Here is a 7,456-nt window from a genome sequence, read left to right as displayed (position 1 = left end):
CATAGTAAGTATATTTAGTTAACAAGATAAAAGTGAGCGTTCTTTGATACATTTTATTCACATGTTCTGCTGCCCTTTGTCATCAATAGTCAACAACACAGCCAAAATTACACTTAATCTCAATACTCTTAGGAAAACCACTGAAGAAACATTTTAAGTAATACCGTAACATGCAGAGTTTTCATTGTACTGAATTTACTCTGTGTGTGTGGCCCACATTTTCAGTCATTGGTACCACATGAAAAACAATCTATATTTGGAAGGGACACTGAATTGTGTGGGGAACCAAATTCATGTCTCATGTAAACACTATTCCCTTGGTTTTCTTCTGCAGTAGTGGAATCCCTTCTCTGGGTTCCTGTAATTTGATGTCCTGTTATTACTCCTACACTTTGTTATGAGAGCTCTATATAATATACACAGCTATGATTTAATAAAAAAAAAAAGAACTTTTCATACATTCAAAGCATTGCGATTTTATTTCAGTAAAAGCACTCACCTCTGAGGGTAAATCAGCATTGTGTGTGAGGGTTAGGGTTAGAGTTTGCAGAGAGCTTTACCAATTCTGGGTTCGGTGTTGCTTGGTGTTAACTAAGCACAAACGACAATTTTTAGATTTAGGGGTTGGTTTAATTTTGCCTGTTAATAGAACCAGCACCATAATAGAAGATAACACAGTCAAGCTGTCTGATTTCCTGGTCTGCATTCCAGTGCCAGATGCATGGCTTTAAATCCACCACTGGGAAGAGAGCAGATGCTGGGTTTATTGTAGCCTGGGGAACAAAAAGAAGCTTGCACCATCCTGCACTCTGCCACAGATAAGGTTTAAGAAAATTTGAACAAATCATTCCCTTGGTATTCTGTTACTGAAAGGGCTACGAACAGGTAAATGAATAGAGCCCTACTTCTGCCCTAAGGATTTTTCCACACTTATCATTTTATGGGGGAAAAAAGAAATAGGTTATCCAATGCTTGAAGCATTTTCAAGAGCACTTCATCCAGCTCATAGTTTTTTGTTTGTATGTTTGTTTGTTTGTTTTTTAATGTCTGGCTAGTGGATGATATAAAGCTAACACCTCTACACTAACACCATTCACCTGTGAAAAGTTTAATTTATAAAGTCAGTCAGGAATGCTACAATGACAGAATTAAAAACACATTTACAAGTCAAGTTTGGTTCACATTTAATGGTTGACAACATCTCAAGCTACTGTTTGGACTTTAGCCAACTGTTTTACATTGGCTGAGCATAGATCTCACCCTGAAATAGCACAGCCAGATTGTTTTTAATAAAAGCAAAGTTCAGATGGTATCACTCATCCTGTTTACTCCTCTTGACTTCCTACAGTCTGAGTCTCGTCTACTTCTCCTACCTATTTCCAACCCTTCCTCTTCACACTCCCACATTCTAGACAACTGGACAACTCACTCTTCCCCCTCCTGAATTTCTGCTTCTGCATATTTGACGTGATATCTGAAGTGCTGTTCTCTGATCTCCCTCTCAAATCTTAGTTCAAATGTTATCTCCTCCATGGAACATTCTTGACTCTTGTTCTGACCAAGTACTCACTTTATTTGTACCTGTCAAATAATTTTCCCCACTTTCTACTCTGTGTTGTTGTTGCTGTGATTTCTTCCTATCTTGATTTGCTATGCTAACATAAAAACTCCCTCAAGGCAAAATCCAGAGAGAACTCTTTTTTGTACACTTAGAGCATATGACACAATGTTTTCATATAGAAGCCCTTTAATATACCTTGGAATAAAAATGCAAATTCTTCCCAAGTTATGAATGAAAATGGAAAGTCTTCAGTGACTTGACTGTACCTCACAGGTCAACCAACTATAAGTGCTCCTCTTGGGTCGACAGCCATTGATACCATTAGCAGTGATACCTCATCTTCAGTGTATCGAACTTCATCACTGTCCATGGTTTTTCTTCAGTGTACAGGGGCTTTATTAGACAATTTGTTAAGCCATGTCATAAGCCAGCATGAGCCGCATGTTTTATAAGTTTCTATGAAACAGAGCAAAAAACTACTAACAAGTAACTATTTTTTTTCTTTCATTATAAGGCAACGCCAGCAATCCTGAAGCAGCTGCATACAAGCACTGATGCCTTAACAAGCCTCTGACACTATCAACTCCATTAACATCAAAGCCAGGCATCATCATCATCTACTATTTATTCAGTTGTCACAGAATGCTTTGCACCATTCTAAGAATTTGAGCAAAAATATACCTGGATTGTGGAGAACACAATCCCTCAGTTCTTGGAATTTCTAAGTCGGACCATATTGGTATGAACAGTCACCAGTAAGTTATAAGACTGAATTTTCACTAATGAATCAGAAGTTAAAATTTTAAAGCAGTCACTTTGGAAGGCAGTATAATTCCAATGGTGTTGGCATTGCCTAAAGTTATTTTTTAATTCCTCTTTTGATGTGTTTCTAAAGTTGACTTAAACGCCTTATTTATCATAACCTTTTATCAGACGTTATATTTATTAGATTTTATTTTGTTTCAACCTCAGGTTGAATTATCCAGGCCTCACTCCAAAGGACCATTGGTGATTTTTTTTTTTTTTTTTTTAATGTGAGCCTTTTCAAATTATTAGCCCCAGAAAGTTCATGGAAATAAGGCGGCAGAGTTATCTATTTGTTTCTTTTTTTTTTTTTTTTTGTAGAGACAGAGTCTCACTGTACGTCCCTCAGTAGAGTGCCGTGGCGTTACACGGCTCACAGCAACCTCTAACTCTTGGGCTTACGCGATTCTCTTGTCTCAGCCTCCCGAGCAGCTGGGACTACAGGCGCCCGCCACAACGCCCGGCTATTTTTTTGTTGCAATTTGGCCGGGGCTGGGTTTGAACCCGCCACCCTCGGCATATGGGGCCGGTACCCTACTCACTGAGCCACAGGCGCCGCCCTATCTATTTGTTTCTTGAAATTGCTTGCGATTGCTGCAAGTAGCTATAAATTAATCTAATAATGCCACATCAGACACCATAACCCACACTCAATAACTTAACAAAGTATAGCCAATCACTAATTTCAACATTATTTCTGTAAACAAATGAGAATTTCTGACAAATAACTTTGTATCAGCCCACTCTTATCCCCCCTTTGCCTTTAAAATTCACTCATAGGCTCCGTGCTCATAGCACAGTGGTTACAGTGGCAGCCACATATAACAAGGGTGGGGGGTTCGAACCCAGCCCAGGCCAGCTAAACAACGACAATTGCAACAAAAAAATAGCCGGGTGTTGTGGCAGGTGCCTGTAGTCCCAGCTACCTGAGAGGCTGAGGCAAGAAAATCGCTTCAGCCCAAGAGTTTGAGGTTGCTGTGAGTTGTGATGCCACTACCGAGGGCAACATAATGAGACTCTGTCTCAAAAAATAAAAAATAAAAATCACTCATAACTGCTAATAACTAATCAGAAAGTGTATTCAGGGCAACTTGAGTCTATGCTTCCAGATTGCAACCCTCAAAATTGGCCCCAATAAACTCCCTACTTACATTTAATAAAATAAAATAAAATATAATATAATCACATCCATTTCCAAAAGATGAAGATTTTCCACAACTGAGAATATTTCAAAGAACATTCTAAAGGCTGTAAAGACTATTCTAAAAATATCTTGAACATTACCAACAGCATTATTATTAAATAATGCTTGCTTTCTTACTGGGAAGGATAAAAAAAAAACTTAGAATGTTTGTTTACACATACTTTATAGTCACAGTATATTTCCCGAAAGAACTACAAAAGGCAAATAGAAAAATAACTTTTTTCTTACATATATGTATATTGCCTTTTTCCAGCTTCATTAAGGTATCTTGACAAACAAAAATTATACCTTTAAAGTATACAACATGATGGGCGGCGCCTGTGGCTCAGTGAGCAGGGCGCCGGCCCCATATACCGAGGGTGGCGGGTTCAAACCCGGCCCCGGCCAAACTGCAACCAAAAAATAGCCGGGCGTTGTGGCGGGCGCCTGTAGTCCCAGCTACTCGGGAGGCTGAGGCAAGAGAATCGCTTAAGCCCAGGAGTTGGAGGTTGCTGTGAGCTGTGTGAGGCCACGGCACTCTACTGAGGGCCATAAAGTGAGACTCTGTCTCTACAAAAAAAAAAAAAATAAAATAAAGTATACAACATGATGATTTGGCAGTCAGATGCATTGCGAAATAATTACCATGGTCAAGCTAATTGACATATTCGTCACCTAACATAGCTTTGCGTGTGTATGTGAACAGTACATTATTAAACACAGTCACCAGGCTGCATGGTAGATCTCTAGAAATTACTCATAACTGAAAGTTTGGTCAAAGGATGCATATCATCTTATAAAGAAAGTATTCAAATAACAATAGCATATCCACATCCTTCTAATGACAATTAACGTATGTGGGAGCTAAAACATTGGATCTCAGGACCAAACTGGACTCAGCAAAACATTCAAACAGACCACACAGCTAGAGAATGGTCCACAGATTTTAGTTGTTACTTATGATACAGTTTAATTTGGTTTGGATACCATAGGATTTCTCTCTGTTTTTCTAAATCATACCAAAAGTTCAATGAATTAGGGCTGGGGAGTGCCTGTGGCTCAAGGAGTAAGGCACTGGCCCCATGTACTGGAGGTGGCAGGTTCAAACCTGGCCCCGGCCAAAAACTGCAAAAAAAAAAAAAAAAAAAAGAATTAGGGCCTTCAACATGGAAGTTTTGCATTTCTGCAGACACTCTCCAAACCCGGCCCACAAGCTAGAACCTTAGCTCCACTTAAACTTGAGGGCATTAAGATGACACAATCTCTGGACTCCGTGGAGTACTTGAGATAGCACAGCTGAGTCACACCATGTGGCCACATTGTACTGTGGCACAAGGAGTAAAAAATGATCAAGGACAAAAGGTGGAGAAATAGACCTAGTTTCCTGCATCATGTAAATGTTTACTTTGTGGGTATTCTTCTATATCCACGGCTTTTGAATTTTCAACTGCTTAGTTGATCTACTGGTGTACATGTATAAGTAAGGTAGGTAACAAACTAGGTAACAAAACAATCAAAAAATTTAAGCTACAAATATGCTAAAGAAAAGTCCTGCAAATAATACATTGCAATTGGAAATGTACACAATTATTATTACAAATATCATCTTTCCACAAATAATGCCTCAAAAATTATGATAGGAATGAATTATTTGGTAAAGAGTTCTAAATCTAAATAGTTGTAATTATAGTAGCTCCATTGACAGAGCACCTATTAGGTACATGTAATGCATAATTTAAGGTAGCTACTAACTGTCCTTACTAGACAAGTGGAGCAAATGAACCTCAGAGGCACACAGCTCGTGAATGAGCAAAGTCTGTGATGTGTGGCTAGATCCAAAACGAAGGTCTTCCCTGGAGCCCAATTTCTATAAATACGTCTCGGTTCTCAAGAATAATTTGGGTGGTGATAAGGGATAGAGGAAAGAAAGGAAGAAAGGGAAAAAAGGAGGAAGGGAGGAGGAAGGAAAGGGAGGAAGGAAAGACTTCAGCAGTGTCCACTGCAGATACTCCATTCAGGACTTCAGTTGTATGAGCTATGGACTCACCATTCATCAACATGCTGTTAGTTTCCTAAGCCCAAGGGCATAGGACCCACTTGCCAAAGTAAGAGGATGGCTGTGGCTGGTACAAAACAATGTTGGCTCCATATATTATGGTCCTTGTCTTCCTGGAGTTTATATTCTCTAAGAGAACATGTCTGTTTTCTCATTAACGTAGCCTCAGCATTTGGCACAGTGCCCAACACAAATTACACCCAATAAATTTTTGCTGCTGAAAACACATTGAATAGATAGTATTTTGAGGGGAGTAAGGGTAAATTCAGAAGTGGCTACCTGAAATAATCTAAGAGCAACAGAAATTTCTTCTACTCAAAAGAACCTCTCAGGGACATTCTACCAGATGGAGGTCCAACTGTGCTAATGTATTTCTCTTTAAAGAGGTAAGCATAGCAGCCACTCACACCTTGGTGTCAAGGCTTTTACTAGGTAAGCATTTTTGTGGGGGAGAGGGGTAAAAGAGAAGGAATGAATTAGAAAGTGAAACTAAGAAAAAATCCAGAAAGACTGTATTCATTATGATCATCTATTTTTTCTTGCTCTGTCAACTTTTTCCCCACTCCACTCTCAACTTTTTAGTGAGTTCTCTTTAGAGACAAGACAATTCTTTATGAAACAAGACTGAAAAGTATCTTGTAACATCATCAATGCTACAGCAGATGCTTCTTTTTTCTTTCTTTCTTTTTTTTTCTTTTTTTGGTTAGCAACTACCATTATTTGGACCAGATGCACATGAATGAGTCAGACAATACTACCAGCAATCAGGATGATGTGGTTCATAAGCAAAATGTACAAACAGAGGGAACTGATCATAGGGACCTGTATCTATTATCTTCTTTTATTTTTTTGGGTTGTCCTTGGGTAGAGAAAAACAATGGAACACCCAGCACTAATATGAAGAGATCCTAGGTGCACACCCTGGGCATATCATGGCCAGCCGCCCAACCACTGTCTCATATCTAACTTCTGTTACTTCCATGCACAATTATAGGTGTGCATTCTTAGCCAAGGTTTTCTAATATATCACCAACCACTACTCAGTCTTTTTAACTTCGCTTTAATTGTATAACTATATCTATGTCTAAAGCTGTGATTCTTACAGTTATTTTTTCAAGTACATGAGATATAGTTTGATAGGGTTACAGATAATGCAAAACAACGTGAATTTTTTAAATAGGAATTGGTTTGCTCCAAGGCTTCACGGTGTCACATGAGAAGTGATGATCTTAAGTGCGTCAGTCTTTAAGCCCTAGTCCTGCTGCTTATTATGTGTTTGACTTTGGGCAAGTCACAGCCTCCTTGAGCATCATTGTCCTTGTCTGTAAAATATTATCATAATACACATCTCACAGAGTGGTTGGAAAACAAATGGTGAAAAATGAAGTGCTTTGCAAACTATAGAGCTCTGTACAAATATAAGGTACTATTTGAAGAAGCAGAATTATAGGAGTTGGATAAATTTGGATTCCAATCCTGGCTCCACCATTTTCGCATTGCATGACATTAAACAATTACATAATTCAAATGTTCTTCATTTGTAAAGTTTCTTCACTTGTAACGTAGAGAAAATAATTTCTCACAGGTGCCTTGTGAGGCCAAAACAAGAAAATGTTAGTGGAATACTGCCTGGAGCACAATAGGTATTCAACAAATGTTAGCTCCCTTTCCTTCCCTGCCACAATTTTCAGTGCCTTTATTTTCCTTAAATCACAGTAACTTCTGCCAATCTCTGTTGCCTGGTCATAGCCAAGATGAATCATGGCAATACAATGAAACAACAAAGCAACAAGGCCACAACATGAAATAAATCATGGTGTTTTCCCCTCCAGTAATAATTTCTAATTGTGCG

This window comes from Nycticebus coucang, chromosome 7 (genome assembly GCF_027406575.1).
Source record: "Nycticebus coucang isolate mNycCou1 chromosome 7, mNycCou1.pri, whole genome shotgun sequence".
NCBI lineage: Eukaryota > Metazoa > Chordata > Mammalia > Primates > Lorisidae > Nycticebus > Nycticebus coucang.
The sequence above is the reverse complement of the archived record's forward strand: the minus strand, read 5'-3'. Positions refer to the sequence as shown.